We start from the raw sequence: 14,233 nt of genomic DNA, 5'->3' as shown, positions 1-14,233 counted from the left end.
CCTTAGATAGTCTGCAAAGCGGGCAAATTGCTTATCCTGTTCCGCTTGGCGGAGTTTCTGAGGATAAGGCATCTTGGCTTTATATTCTTCAACCTTAGTTGCTGCAGGTTTATTTCCTACAGAAGTGGTTGGAGAAGCCTGCTTAAGGGGGTTGTTATCAGCACTTGCAAGTGTCTGACCCCTTTGTGGCGTTTGAATGCCAGACTTGGCTACCCATTGGGTGTTTAACGCCAACTTTTCCCCTTTTTCTGGCGTTTGAACGCCAGAACTGGGCAGGGAATGGGCGTTTAACGCCAGCTTTCCCCCCTTTTCTGGCGTTTGAACGCCAATAGTATTCCTCTCTGGGCTCTTACTGTCCTCAGAGGGATTTTGGATAGTGGTTTGGCTATCCTCTGTCAATTGTTCCTTCATTGACTTTTTGCTACTTTGAGCAGTGTTATTCAATGTCTTTCCACTCCTCAGTTGAACTGCTTGGCATTCTTCTATTATCTGTTTAGATAGCTGCTGTTTTGTCTGATTCAACTGTGATTCTATGTTCTTGTTAGCAATTTTAGTTTCTTGGAGCATCTCTTTAAATTCTGCTAACTGTTTTGTCATCAGGTGTAGTTGCTGATTAAGCTCAACCATCTATTCTTGAGGATTAGGATCAGTGACTACTGCCATAACTTCTTCTTTTGTAGAGAACTCATTGCTAGAGTACAAATGTTGATTTCTAGCAACAGTATCTATAAGCTCTTGAGCCTCCTCAATCGTCTTCCTCATATGTATAGATCTACCAGCTGAGTGGTCTAGAGACATCTGAGCTTTTTCTGTAAGCCCATAGTAGAAGATGTCTAACTGTACCCACTCTGAAAATATTTCAGAGGGGCATTTTCTTAGCATACCTCTATACCTCTCCCAGGCATTATAAAGGGATTCATTATCCTCTTGTTTAAAGCCTTGGATGTCCAGCCTTAGCTGTGTCATCCTTTTTGGAGGGTAAAAGTGATTCAGGAATTTGTCTGATAACTGTTTCCATGTCTTTATGCTTGCTATAGGTTGGTTATTCAACCACCTCTTAGCTTGATCTTTTACAGCAAATGGAAACAGTAATAGTCTATAGACATCCTGATCCACCTCTTTATCACGTACTGTGTCAGCAATTTGTAAGAACTGTGCCAGAAACTCAGTAGGTTCTTCCTGTGGAAGACCGGAATACTGGCAATTTTGCTGCACTATGATAATGAGTTGAGGATTTAGCTCAAAGCTGCTTGCTTTAATGGGAGGTATACAGATGCTACTCCCATATGCAGCTATAATGGGGTTAGCATATGACCCCAGAGTCCTTCTGGACTGCTCAATTCCACTTAGGTCTATAATGGAGAAAGGGAAATGATATGGATTGCAAGTAGACTATTTTTTTTTTTTAATTTTTTTATTTTTAATTTTTTTAAAGTGACCGAAAAAATATAAAATAAAATAAATAGAGAATAAAATAAAATTTCGAAAATTAACAGAAAATAAGATCAAAGCAAATTGAAAACTGAATCAATTAGTTAATTAAAAAGATTTTGGAATTAGCAATTAAAAAGATATGATTGCAAATAAAAATGATTGAAAACATATGATTTTGAAAATCTTTGACTAATTTAATGCAAATTTTCGAAAATTATGAGTAAAACAAGGAAAGGATATTTTTTTTTTAAATTTTAATGAGGAAAGAGAAAAACAACAGAACGACACTAAACTTAGAAATTTTAGATTAAAACAAAGAGAACAAACAAGAAAACTTTGAAGATCAAGATGAACACCAAGAACAAATTTTTGAAAAATTTTTTAGTGAATAAAAGCACAAAAGACACCAAACTTAAAATTTTTAGAAAATCAAACACAAATTTTCGAAAACTTAAAGGAAAACACAAAGAAGACACCAAACATAAAATATAAAACTAAACTCACATAAAAGACTCTAAACCAACAAAAATAAAACAGTCCTAATCTAAGCAACAAGATAAACCGTCAGTTGTCCAAACTCGAACAATCCCCGGCAACGGCGCCAAAAACTTGGTGCACGAAATTGCAATCACACTTTTGCAATCCCGCACAACTAACCAGTAAGTGCACTGGGTCGTCCAAGTAATACCTTACGTGAGTAAGGGTCGATCCCACGGAGATTGTCGGCTTGAAGCAAGCTATGGTTATCTTGTAACTCTTAGTCAGGATATCAAAAATTATCAGGATTGATTGTGAAAAGCAAAAGAACATGAAATAAGTACTTGTTTTGCAGTAATGGAGAATAGGTTGAGGTTTTGGAGATGCTCTGTCTTCTAAACCTCTGCTTTCCTACTGTCTTCTTCTTCAAACACGCAAGGCTCCTTCCATGGCAAGCTGTATGTAGGGTTTCACCGTTGTCAATGGCTACCTCCCATCCTCTCAGTGGAAATGTTCAACGCACCCTGTCACGGCACGGCTATCCAGCTGTCGGTTCTCGATCATGTCGGAATAGAATCCAGTGATTCTTTTGCATCTGTCACTAACGCCCCACAATCGCGAGTTTGAAGCTCGTCACAGTCATTCAATCATTGAATCCTACTCAGAATACCACAGACAAGGTTTAGACCTTCCGGATTTTATTGAATGCCGCCATCAATTCTAGCTTATACCACGAAGATTCTGATTAAGGAATCCAAGAGATATCTACTCAATCTAAGGTAGAACGGAGGTGGTTGTCAGGCACGCGTTCATAGTTGAGAATATGATGAGTGTCACGGATCATCACATTCATCCGGGTTAAGAACAAGTGATATCTTAGAACGGAAGCAAGCATGATTGAATAAGAAACAGTAGTAATTGCATTAATCCATCAAGACACAGCAGAGCTCCTCACCCCCAACCATGGGGTTTAGAGACTCATGCCGTGGAAGGTACACAAAGAAACGTGTAAAGTGTCATGAGGTACAGATACAATGTCAAAAGATCCTATTAATAGTGAACTAGTAACCTAAGGTTTACAAAAATGAGTAAATGACAGAAAAATCCACTTCCGGGCCCACTTGGTGTGTGCTTGGGCTGAGCATTGAAGCATTTTCGTGTAGAGGCTCTTTCTGGAGTTAAACGCCAGCTTTTATGCCAGTTTGGGCGTTTAACTCCAATTTCTATGCCAGTTCCAGCGTTAAACGCTGGGATTTCTGAAGCTGATTTGCAACGCCGGTTTGGGCCATCAAATCTCGAGCAAAGTATGGACTATTATACATTGCTGGAAAGCCCAGGATGTCTACTTTCCAACGCCATTGAGAGCGCGCCAATTGGGCTTCTGTATCTCCAGAAAATCCACTTCGAGTCCAGGGAGGTCAGAATCCAACAGCATCTGCAGTCCTTTTCAGCCTCTGAATCAGATTTTTGCTCAGGTCCCTCAATTTCAGCCAGAAAATACCTGAAATCACAGAAAAACACACAAACTCATAGTAAAGTCCAGAAAAGTGAATTTTAATTAAAAACTAATAAAAATATACTAAAAACTAACTAAATCATACTAAAAACATACTAAAAATAATGCCAAAAAGCGTATAAATTATCCGCTCATCAGCCTTTTTAGCTAAATTCTTTCCACCTCAAAAGATGAGTAAGCTTAGAGTGAAAGTTCAAACCTTCAAATAGAAGGAAGGTGAATCCCTCTATGAAGCTTGGGAAAGATACAAGCAATTAATCAGAAGGTGTCCTTCTGACATGCTTTCATAATGGAGCATCATAGGTATCTTCTGTGATGGTCTGTCTGAGTTATCCAAGATGTCATTGGACCATTCTACGGGCGGATCTATTCATCTGAAGAAAATGCCTACAGAAGCCCAGGAACTCATTAAAATGGTTATAAATAACCAGTTCATGTACACTTCTGAATGAAATCCTGTGAACAATGGGGCAACTCAGAAGAAAGGAGTTCTTGAGATTGATACTTTGAATGCCATATTGGCTTAGAACAAATTATTGACTCAGCAAGTCAATATGATTTCTCAGAATCTGACTGGATTGCAAACTGCATCCAGCAGTAATAAAGAAGCATCTTCTAAAAAAGAAGCTTATGATCATTAGAACCCTGCAATGGAAGAGGTGAATTATAGGGAGAACCCTATGAAAACACCTATAATCCTTCATGGAGAAATCATCCAAATCTCTCATGGAAGGACCAACAGAAGCCTCAACAAGGCTTCAACAACAATAATGGTGGAAGAAATAGGTTTAGCAATAGCAAGCCTTTTCCATCATCTTCTCAGCAACCATAGTCTCTGATCTATCTAAGACCACACTAAGTTTCATGAATAAAACAAGATCCTCCATTATAAATTTAGAGGTACAAGTGGGTCAGCTGAGTAAAAAGGTTACTGAAACTCCTCCTAGCACTCTCCCAAGCAATACAGAAGAAAATCCCAAGAGAAAGGGCAAGGCCATAACCATGACCAACATGGCCGAACCTAGAGAGAGTGAGGAGGACGTGATTCCCAGTGAGAAAAACCTCATGGGATGTCCTCTGAACGAAAAGGAGTTCCCCTTTGAGGAACCAAGGGAATCTGAGGCTCATAGAGAGACCATAGAGATTCCATTGAATCTACTTCTGCCATTCATGAGCTATGATGAGTATTCTTCCTCTGAAGAGGATGAAGATATTACTAAAGAGCAAGTTGCTAAGTACCTTGGAGCAATTATGAAGCTGAATGCCAAGTTATTTGGTAATGAGACTTGGGAGGATGAACCCCCCTTGCTCATCAATAAACTGAATGACTTGTTTAAGCAGACATTACCTCAGAAGAAACCGGATCCCGAAAAATTCTTAATACCCTGTACCATAGGCACCATGACCTTTAAGAAGGCTCTGTGTGACCTGGGGTCAGGCATAAACCTCATGCCACTATCTGTAATGGAGAAACTGGGAATTTTTAAGGTACAAACTGTAAGAATTTCACTAGAGATGGCAGACAAATACATGAAACAGGCTTATGGACTTGTAGAGGATGTTTTAGTGAAGGTTGAGGGCCTTTACATCCCTGCTGACTTCATAATCCTGGACACTGGAAAGAATAAGGATGAATCCATCATCCTTGGTAGACCCTTCCCAGCCACAGCAAAAGCTGTAATTGATGTTGACAGAGGAGAGTTGGTCCTTCAAGTGAATGAGGACTACCTTGTGTTTAAGGCTCAAGGATCTCCTTCTATACACATGGAGAAGAAGCATGAAAAGCTTCTCTCAATATAGAGTCAAACAGAGCCCTCACATTCAAACTCTAAGTTTGGTGTTGAGAGGCCATCATCATGCTCTGAGTATCTGTGAGGCTCCATGAGAGCTCACTGTCAAGTTATTGACATTAAAGAAGCGCTTGTTGGGAAGCAACCCAATTTTTACTTATCTATATTGAATTTCCATTTTCCATTGTTATTTTATGTTTTCTTTAGGATGATGATCATGTGGATTCACAAAAACAAATTAAAGCAGAAATAAAAAACAGCATTAAAAACAGCACACCCTGGAGGATGAGATTACTGGCGTTTAAACGCTAGTGAGGGTAGCAGAATGGGCGTTAAACGCCCAGTCTGGCACCATTCTGGGCGTTTAACGCCGTAAAAAGGCACTAGAAAAGGGTACTAAGCTGGCGTTAAATGCCAGAAAGGGAAGAAAAGCTGGCGTTAAACGCCAGAAATGGTCAGCAACCTGGAGTTTAACGCCAGGATTGGCACTCAAAGGGGCGTTTACATGCCAAAATGGTGCAGGGATGAGAAATCCTTGATACCTCAGGATCTGTGGACCCCACAGGATCCCCACCTATCTCAACTCACTCTCTCTCTTCTTCACACCTTCCCATAACACCCTTCACCAAATACCCCTCACCAATCACCTCCATTTCTCTTCTCCATCACCTCTTCACCACTCAGATCCACCCACTCTTCCCCAAAAACACCCACCTACCTCACCATTCAAATTCAAATCTTTTCCCTCCCAAACCCAACCCCTAATACATGAACCATACCCTCTCTTCCACTCTTATATAAACCCTTCATCCACTCTTCAAATTCACAAATCAAAAACATTTCTTCTCCCCCTTGGCCGAACCACTCACACCTCTCCATCTTCTCTACTTCTTCTTCTTCTCCGTCCTTCTTTCTTCTTTTTCTCGAGGACGAGCAAACTTTTTAAGTTTGGTGTGGAAAAAGCATTGCTTTTTGTGTTTCCATAACCATTTATGGCACCTAAGGCCGGATAAATCTCTAGAAAGAGGAAAGGAAAGGCAAAAGCTTCCACCTCCAAGTCATGGGAGATGGAGAGATTCATGTCAAAGGTCCATCAAGACCACTTCTATGAAGTTGTGGCCAAGAAGAAGGTGATCCCTGGTGCACAAAATTGTGATCATCAACAATGGCGCCAATAGACTTGGTGCTCTCAAACGTGAATCATACTTTATCACAACTTCGCACAACTAACCAGCAAGTGCACTGGGTCGTCCAAGTAATAAACCTTACGTGAGTAAAGGTCGATCCCACGGAGATTGTTGGTATGAAGCAAGCTATGGTCATCTTGTAAATCTCAGTTAGGCGGATTGAAATGGTTATGGAGTTTTTGAAAATAATAATAAATAAAACATAAAATAAAGATAAAAATACTTATGTAAATCATTGGTGGGAATTTCAAATAAGTGTATGGAGATACTTTGTCCCTGTTGAATCTCTGCTTTCCTACTGCCTTCCTTCAATCCTTCATACTCCTTTCCATGGCAAGCTGTATGTAGGGCATCACCGTTGTCAATGGCTACTTCCCATCCTCTCAGTGAAAATAGTCCAAATGCTCTTGTCACAGCACGGCTAATCATCCGTCGGTTCTCGATCATGTCAGAATAGAATCTATTGATTCTTTTGCGTCTGTCACCACGCCCAACAATCGTGAGTTTGAAGCTCGTCACAGTCATTCAATCCCTGAATCCTACTCGAAATACCACAGACAAGGTTTAGACTTTTTGGATTCTCAAGAATGGCTGTCAATAATTCTAGCTTATACCACGAAGATTCAGATTAAGGAATCCAAGAGATACACGCTCGTTTTAAGGTAGAACGGAAGTGGTTGTCAGTCACGCGTTCATAGGTGAGAATGATGATGAGTGTCACGGATCATCACATTCATCATGTTGAAGTGCAGCGAATATCTTAGAATAAGAATAAGCATGAATTGAATAGAAAATAGTAGTAATTGCATTAATACTCGAGGAACAGCAGAGCTCCACACCTTAATCTATGGTGTGTAGAAACTCCACCGTTGAAAATACATAAGTAATGAAGGTCCAGGAATGGCTGAATAGCCAGCCCACCATAAACGTGATCAAAGAATCATAAGGTAATCCAAAAGTAATCCAAAGATGTCTAATACAATAGTAATATGTCCTATTTATACTAGATTAGTTACTAGGGTTTATAGAAATAAGTCTAAATGCAGAAATCCACTTCTGGGGCCCACTTTGGTGTGTGCTTGGGCTGAGCTTGAGCTTTACACGTGCAGAGGCTTCTCTTGGAGTTAAACGCCAAGTTGTAACGTCTTTTTGGCGTTTAACTCTGGTTTGTGACGTGTTACTGGCGTTTTACTCCAGAATGCAGCATGGAACTGGCGTTGAGCACCAGTTTGCATCGTCTAATCTCGAATAAAGTATGGACTATTATATATTTCTGGAAAGCTCTGGATGTCTACTTTTCAAAGCCATTGAGAGCGTGCAATTTGGAGTTCTATAGCTCCAGAAAATACATTTTGAGTGCAGGGAGGTCAGAGTCCAACAACATCAGCAGTCCTTTTTCAGCCTAAATCAGATTTTTGCTCAGGTCCCTCAATTTCAGCCAGAAAATACCTAAAATCACAGAAAAACTATAAACTCATAGTAAAGTCCATAAATGTGAATTTTGCATAAAAACTAATGAAAACATCCCTAAAAGTAGCTAGATCATACTAAAAACTACCTAAAAACAATGCCAAAAAGCGTATAAATTATCTGCTCATCACAACACCAAACTTAAATTGTTGCTTGTCCCCAAGCAACTGAAAATCAATTAGGATAAAAAGAAGAGAATATACTATGAATCTCAAAACACCAATGAATATTAGTTCTAATTAGATGAGCGGGACCTGTAGCTTTTTGCTTCTGAACTGTTTTGGCATCTCACTTTTTCCTTTGAAGTTCAGAATGATTGGCTTCTATAGGAACTCAGAGTTCAGATAGTGTTAATTGATTCTCCTAGTTAAGAATGTTGATTCTTGAACACAACTACTTTTATGAGTCTTGGCCGTGGCCATAAGTACTTTGTTTTCCAGTATTACCACCGGTTACATAAATGCCACAGACACATGACTAGGTGAACCTTTTCATATTGTGACTCAGCTTTGCTAAAGTCCCCAGTTAGAGGTGTCCAGAGCTCTTAAGCACACTCTTTTTGCTTTGGATCACGACTTTAACCACTCAGTCTCAAGCTTTTCACTTGGACCTGCATGCCACAAGCACATGGTTAGGGACAGCTTGATTTAGCCGCTTAGGCCTAGATTTTATTTCCTTGGGCCCTTCTATCCATTGATGCTCAAAGACTTGGATCCTTTTTACCCTTGCCTTTTGGTTTTAAGGGCTATTGGCTTTTTCTGCTTTCTTTTTCTTTTATATTTATTTATTTATTTTTTTTGCCACTTTTTTTTTTGCAAGCTTTGTTCTTCACTGCTTTTTCTTGCATCAAGAATCACTTTTATGATTTTTCAGATAATCAATAACATTTCTCTTGTTCATCATTCTTTCAAGAGCTAACAATTTTAACATTCATAAACAACAAGATAAAAAATATGCACTGTTCAAGCATTCATTCAGAAAACAAAAAGTATTGTCACCACATCAATATAATTAAACTAATTTCAAGGATGAATTTAAAACTCATGTACTTCTTGTTCTTTTGAATTAAAAACATTTTTCATTTAAGAAAGGTGAAGGATTCATGGAATTATTCATAGCCTTAAGACATAGACACTAGACACTAATGATCATGAAGTAGAGACACAAACATAGACAAACATATAGCATAAAAACCGAAAAACAGAGAAATAAGAACAAGGAATGAGTCCACCTTAGTGATGGTGGCATCTTCTTCTTGAAGGACCAATGATGTTCTTGAGCTCTTCTATGTCTCTTCCTTGCCTTTGTTGCTTGATCCCTAGTGATTTTGGTGCTCCTATCCTTAGTTACTCCCAATAATTGTGTGGAAGAAAATGTATCCCCTAAAGTATCTCAGGGACTTCTTGATGAGGGAATTCCTCATGCTCTTGTTGAGGTCCATGAGTGGGCTCTCTTGATGTGTAGTCAAATGCTCTACTATTGAGCTATGGACCCTTGAGATGAATCTCTTCATCTCCCATGACTCGGAGGTGAAAGCGTTTGTCTTCCCTTTCCTCTTTCTAGAAGTTTTTCCGGCCTCAGGTGCCATAAATGGTTATGAAAAAACAAAAAGCTATGCTTTTACCATACCAAACTTAGAATGTTGCTCGCCCTCAAGCAAAAGAAGAAAGAATAGAAGAAGAAGAAGAAGATATGGAGGAGAGGGAAAGATGTTTATGTTTCGGCCATTTAGGGTGGGTTTGGGTGGGAAGGATGGATGGATGTGAGTGGTGAAGAGATGATGGGGAAGAGAGATTGAGGTGATTAGTGAAGAAGAGAGAAGGTGAGTTGAGGTAGGTGGGGATCCTGTAGGGTCCACAGATCCTGAGGTGTCAAGGATTTATCATCCCTGCACCAATTAGGCGTGTAAAACGTCCTCTGCATGCAATCCTGGCATTTAACTCTAGATTAATGCTTGTTTCTGGCATTAAACGCCAGTTCTATGCTTGTTTTGGGCGTTCAACGCTAGTCTGTAGCATGTTTCGGGTGTTGAACGCCAGTTCCATGCTTGTTTCTGGCGTTTAACGCCAGCTTTCCTCAGGGTGCAATCCTGGCGTTTGAATGCCAAACTGCTGCATGTTTCTGGTGTTCAACGCCAGATTCATGCTCTATTCTGGCGTTGAACGCCAACCAGATGCTCCTTACTGGCGTTTAAACGCAAGTAAGTTCTTCCTCCAGGGTGTGCTGTTTCTTCTGCTGTTTTTGATTCTATTTTTAATTTTAATAATTGTTTTGTGACTCCACATGATCATGAACCTAATAAAACATAAAAGAACAATAAAAATATAGATAAATAAAAATTGGGTTACCTCCCAATAAGTGCTTCTTTAATGTCAATAGCTTGACAGTGGGCTCTCATAGAGCCTCACAGGTGATCAGGTCAATATTGTAGACTCCCAACACCAAACTTAGAGTTTGGATATGGGGGTTTTTCAACACCAAACTTAGAGTTTGGTACACCAAACTTAGAGTTTGAGTGTGGCCTCCCAACACCAAACTTAGAGTTTGATTGTGGGGGCTCTGTTTGACTCTGTATTGAGAGAAACTTTTCATGCCTCCTTTCCATGGTTGCAGATGAATATCCTTGAGCTTTAAACACCAGGTAGTCCCCATTCAATTGAAAGACTAGCTCTCCTCTGTCAACATCAATCACAGCTCCTGCTATGGCTAGGAAAGGTCTTCCAAGGATGATGCATTCATCTTCCTCCTTCTTAGTGTCTAAGATTATGAAATTCGTAGGGATGTAAAGGCCTTTAACCTTAACTAACACGTCCTCTACCAATCCATAAGCTTGTCTTACAGACTTGTCTGCCATCTGTAATGAGAAAGTGGCAGCTTGTACCTCAAAGATTCCCAGCTTCTCTATTACAGAGTGGCATAAGATTTATACCTGACCCCAGGTCACACAGAGCCTTCTTAAAGGTCATGGTGCCCATGGTACAGGGTATTAAGAATTTACTAGGATCTTGTTTCTTTTGAGGTAGAGTTTACTGAACCCATGTATCTAGTTCACTAATGAGCAAGGGATGTTCATCTTCCCAAGTGTCATTACCAAATAACTTGGCATTCAGCTTCATGATAGCTCCTAGATATTGAGCAACTTGCTCTCCGGTTACATCTTCATCCTCTTCAGAGGAAGAATAGTTTTCAGAGCTCATGAATGGCAGAAGGAGGTTTACTGGGATCTCTATGGTCTCTATATGACCTTCAGATTCCTTTGGGTCCTCAATAGGGAACTCCTTCTTACTTGAGAGACGTCCCATGAGGTCTTCCTCATTGGGATTCACGTCCTCTCCTTCCTCTCTAGGTTTGTCCATGTTGATTATGTCAATGGCCTTGCACTCTCTTTTTGGATTCTCTTCAATATTGCTTGGGAGAGTACTAGGAGGAGTTTCAGTGACTTTCTTACTCAGTTGGCCCACTTGTGCCTCCAAATTTCTAATGGAGGACCTTGTTTCACTCATGAAACTTAAAGTGGCCTTAGACAGATCAGAGACTATGTTTGCTAAGTTAGAGATGCTCTGCTCAGGATTCTCTGTCTGTTGCTGAGAAGATGATGGAAAAGGCTTGCTATTGCTGAGCCTATTTCTTCCACCATTATTAAAGCCTTGTTGAGGCTTTTGTTGATCCTTCCATGAGAAATTTGGATGATTTCTCCATGATGAATTATAGGTGTTTCCATAAGGTTCACCCATGTAATTTACCTCTTCCATTGCAGGGTTCTCAGGATCATAGGCTTCTTCTTTAGAAGATGCCTCTTTAGTACTGTTGGATGCATTTTGCCATCCATTCAGACTTTGAGAAATCATGTTGACTTGCTGAGTCAACATTTTATTCTGAGCTAATATGGCATTCAGAGCATCAATTTCAAGAACTCCCTTCCTCTAAGGCGTCCCATTATTCACGGAATTTCTCTCAGAAGTGAACATGAATTGGTTATTTGCAACCATGTCAATAAGTTCTTGAGCTTCTGCAGGAATTTTCTTTATGTGAATGGATCCACCTACAGAATGGTCCAGTAACATCTTGGAGAACTCAGATAGACCATAATAGAATATATCCAAAATGGTCCACTCTGAAAGCATGTCAGAAGGACACCTTTTGGTCATCTGCTTGTATCTTTCCTAAGGTTCATAGAGGGATTCACCATCTTTTTGTTTAAAGGTCTGAACATCCACTCTAAGCTTGCTCAGCTTTTGTGGTGGAAAGAACTTAGCCAAGAAGGCCGTGACCAGCTTATCCCAAGAGTCCAGGCTATCTTTAGGTTGAAAGTCCAACCATGTTCTAGCTCTATCTCTTACAGCAAAAGGGAAAAGCATGAGCCTGTAGACTTCAGGATCTACTCCATTAGTCTTAACAATCGCACAGATCTGGAAGAATTCAGTTAAAAACTGATAGGGATCATCTGATGGAAGTCCATGGAACTTGCAGTTCTATTGCATTAGAGCAACTAGTTGAGGCTTCAGCTCAAAATTGTTTGCTCCAATGGCAGGAATTGAGATGCTTCTTCCATCAAATTTGGAAGTAGGTGTAGTATAGTCACCAAGCATCCTCCTTGCATTATTGTTGTTGGGTTTCGCTGCCATATCCTTTTCTTGTTCAAAAATTTCAGTAAGGTTATCTCTGGCTTGTTGTAATTTAGCTTCTCTTAGTTTCCTCTTCAGAGTCCTTTCAGGTTCAAGATCTGCTTCAACAAGAATATTCTTGTCCTTGCTCCTGCTCATATGAAAAAGAAGGGAACAGAAAATAATAATAGGGATCCTTTTTTACCACAGTAAAAAGATTCATTTATGTTAGTAGAAGAAGAAAAGAATAGAAGAAGTAAAAAGGTAAGAATCCAAACACAAGGGGGAAGAGAGTGGGTTTGAATTCTTGAGTGGAAGGGAAGTATTAGTAGATAAATAAATAGAAGGAGATGAAAGAGGGAGAATTTCGAAAATAAATTTTGAAAAAGGGTTAGTGATTTTCGAAAATTAAGAGAAGAAATAAAATTAAAATTAAAATTTGAAACAATTATTTAATTAAAAGAATTTTGAAAAAAAAAGGGGGTAATTTTCGAAAATTAGAGAGAGAAGTGTAGTTAGGTGGTTTTGAAAAAGATAAGAAACAAACAAAGAGTCAATTAGTTAGTTGAAAAAGATTTGAAATTCAATTTTGAAAAGATAAGAAGTTAGAAAAGATATTTTGGAATCAAATTTTTGAAAAAGATATGATTTAAGAAGATATGATAAAAAGATATGATTGAAAAGATATGGTTGAAAAAGATTTGATTTTTAAAATTAAAATTAATTACTTGACTCACAAGAAACTAAAAGATGTGATTCTAGAATTTAAAGATTGAACCTTTCTTAACAAGAAAGTAACAAACTTCAAATTTTTGAATCAATCACATTAATTGTTAGTAAAGTTTTTGAAAATCATGAAATAAAGATAAGAAAAGATTTTGGACAAATATTTTCAAATTTTCGAAAATCATGAAAGAAAAATGAAAAAGATTTGATTTTTTTGAAAAAGATAATATTTTTAAATTTTGAAAATTTGACTTGACTTATAAGAAATAGCTAAGTTTTAAAAATTTTTTACTAAGTCAACTCAAATTTTCAAAAATTATGAGCAAAATAAGGAAAAGATATTTTTTTGAAATTTTTTTTTGAATTTTTAATGATGAGAGAGAAAAACACAAAAAATGACTCACAACATGAAAATTATGAATCAAACACAATGCATGCAAGAACATTATGAATGTCAAGATGAACACCAAGAACACTTTGGATGTCAAAAGGAACATCAAGAAAAGAAAAACATGCAAGACACCAAACTTAAAAATTTTTCATGCTTAGACACTATGAATGCAAGAATGCACAAGAAAAACAACAAAAAACACAAAACAAGAAAACATGAAGATTGATGAGCGGATAATTTATACGCTTTTTGGCATTATTTTTAGTATGTTTTCAGTACATTTTAGTTAGTTTTTAGCATGTATTTATTAGTTTTTAGTTAAAATTTACTTTTCTGGGCTTTACTATGAGTTTGTGTGTTTTTCTGTGATTTCAGGTATTTTCTGGCTGAAATTGAGGGATCTGAGCAAAAATCTGATTCAGAGGCTGAAAAGGACTGCAGATGCTGTTGGATTCTGACCTCCCTGCACTCGAAGTGGATTTTCTGGTGCTACAGAAGCCCAATTGGCGCGCTCTCAATTGCGTTACAAAGTAGACATACTGGGCTTTCCAGCAATGTAGAATAGTCCATACTTTGCCTAAGATTTGATGGCCCAAACCGGCGTTGCAAATCAGCTTCAGAATTCCCAGCGTTTAACG

At 38.6% G+C, this 14,233-nt stretch overlaps 1 non-coding gene across 1 annotated transcript; it reads right to left on the bottom strand.

The window, feature by feature from the left end:
• Window positions 1-3,603: 3,603 nt before the first annotated feature.
• Window positions 3,604-3,711, bottom strand: LOC130953412 (small nucleolar RNA R71). Its single transcript, XR_009075583.1, has one exon. It is a non-coding gene; the product is annotated as a small nucleolar RNA R71 (small nucleolar RNA).
• Between the last annotated feature and the right edge of the window lie 10,522 nt (window positions 3,712-14,233).

This window comes from Arachis stenosperma, chromosome 9, assembly GCF_014773155.1.
Source record: "Arachis stenosperma cultivar V10309 chromosome 9, arast.V10309.gnm1.PFL2, whole genome shotgun sequence".
NCBI classification, from domain to species: Eukaryota; Viridiplantae; Streptophyta; class Magnoliopsida; order Fabales; family Fabaceae; genus Arachis; species Arachis stenosperma.
Note: the sequence above shows the minus strand (reverse complement) of the source record. Positions and strands in the feature narration are given on the sequence as shown.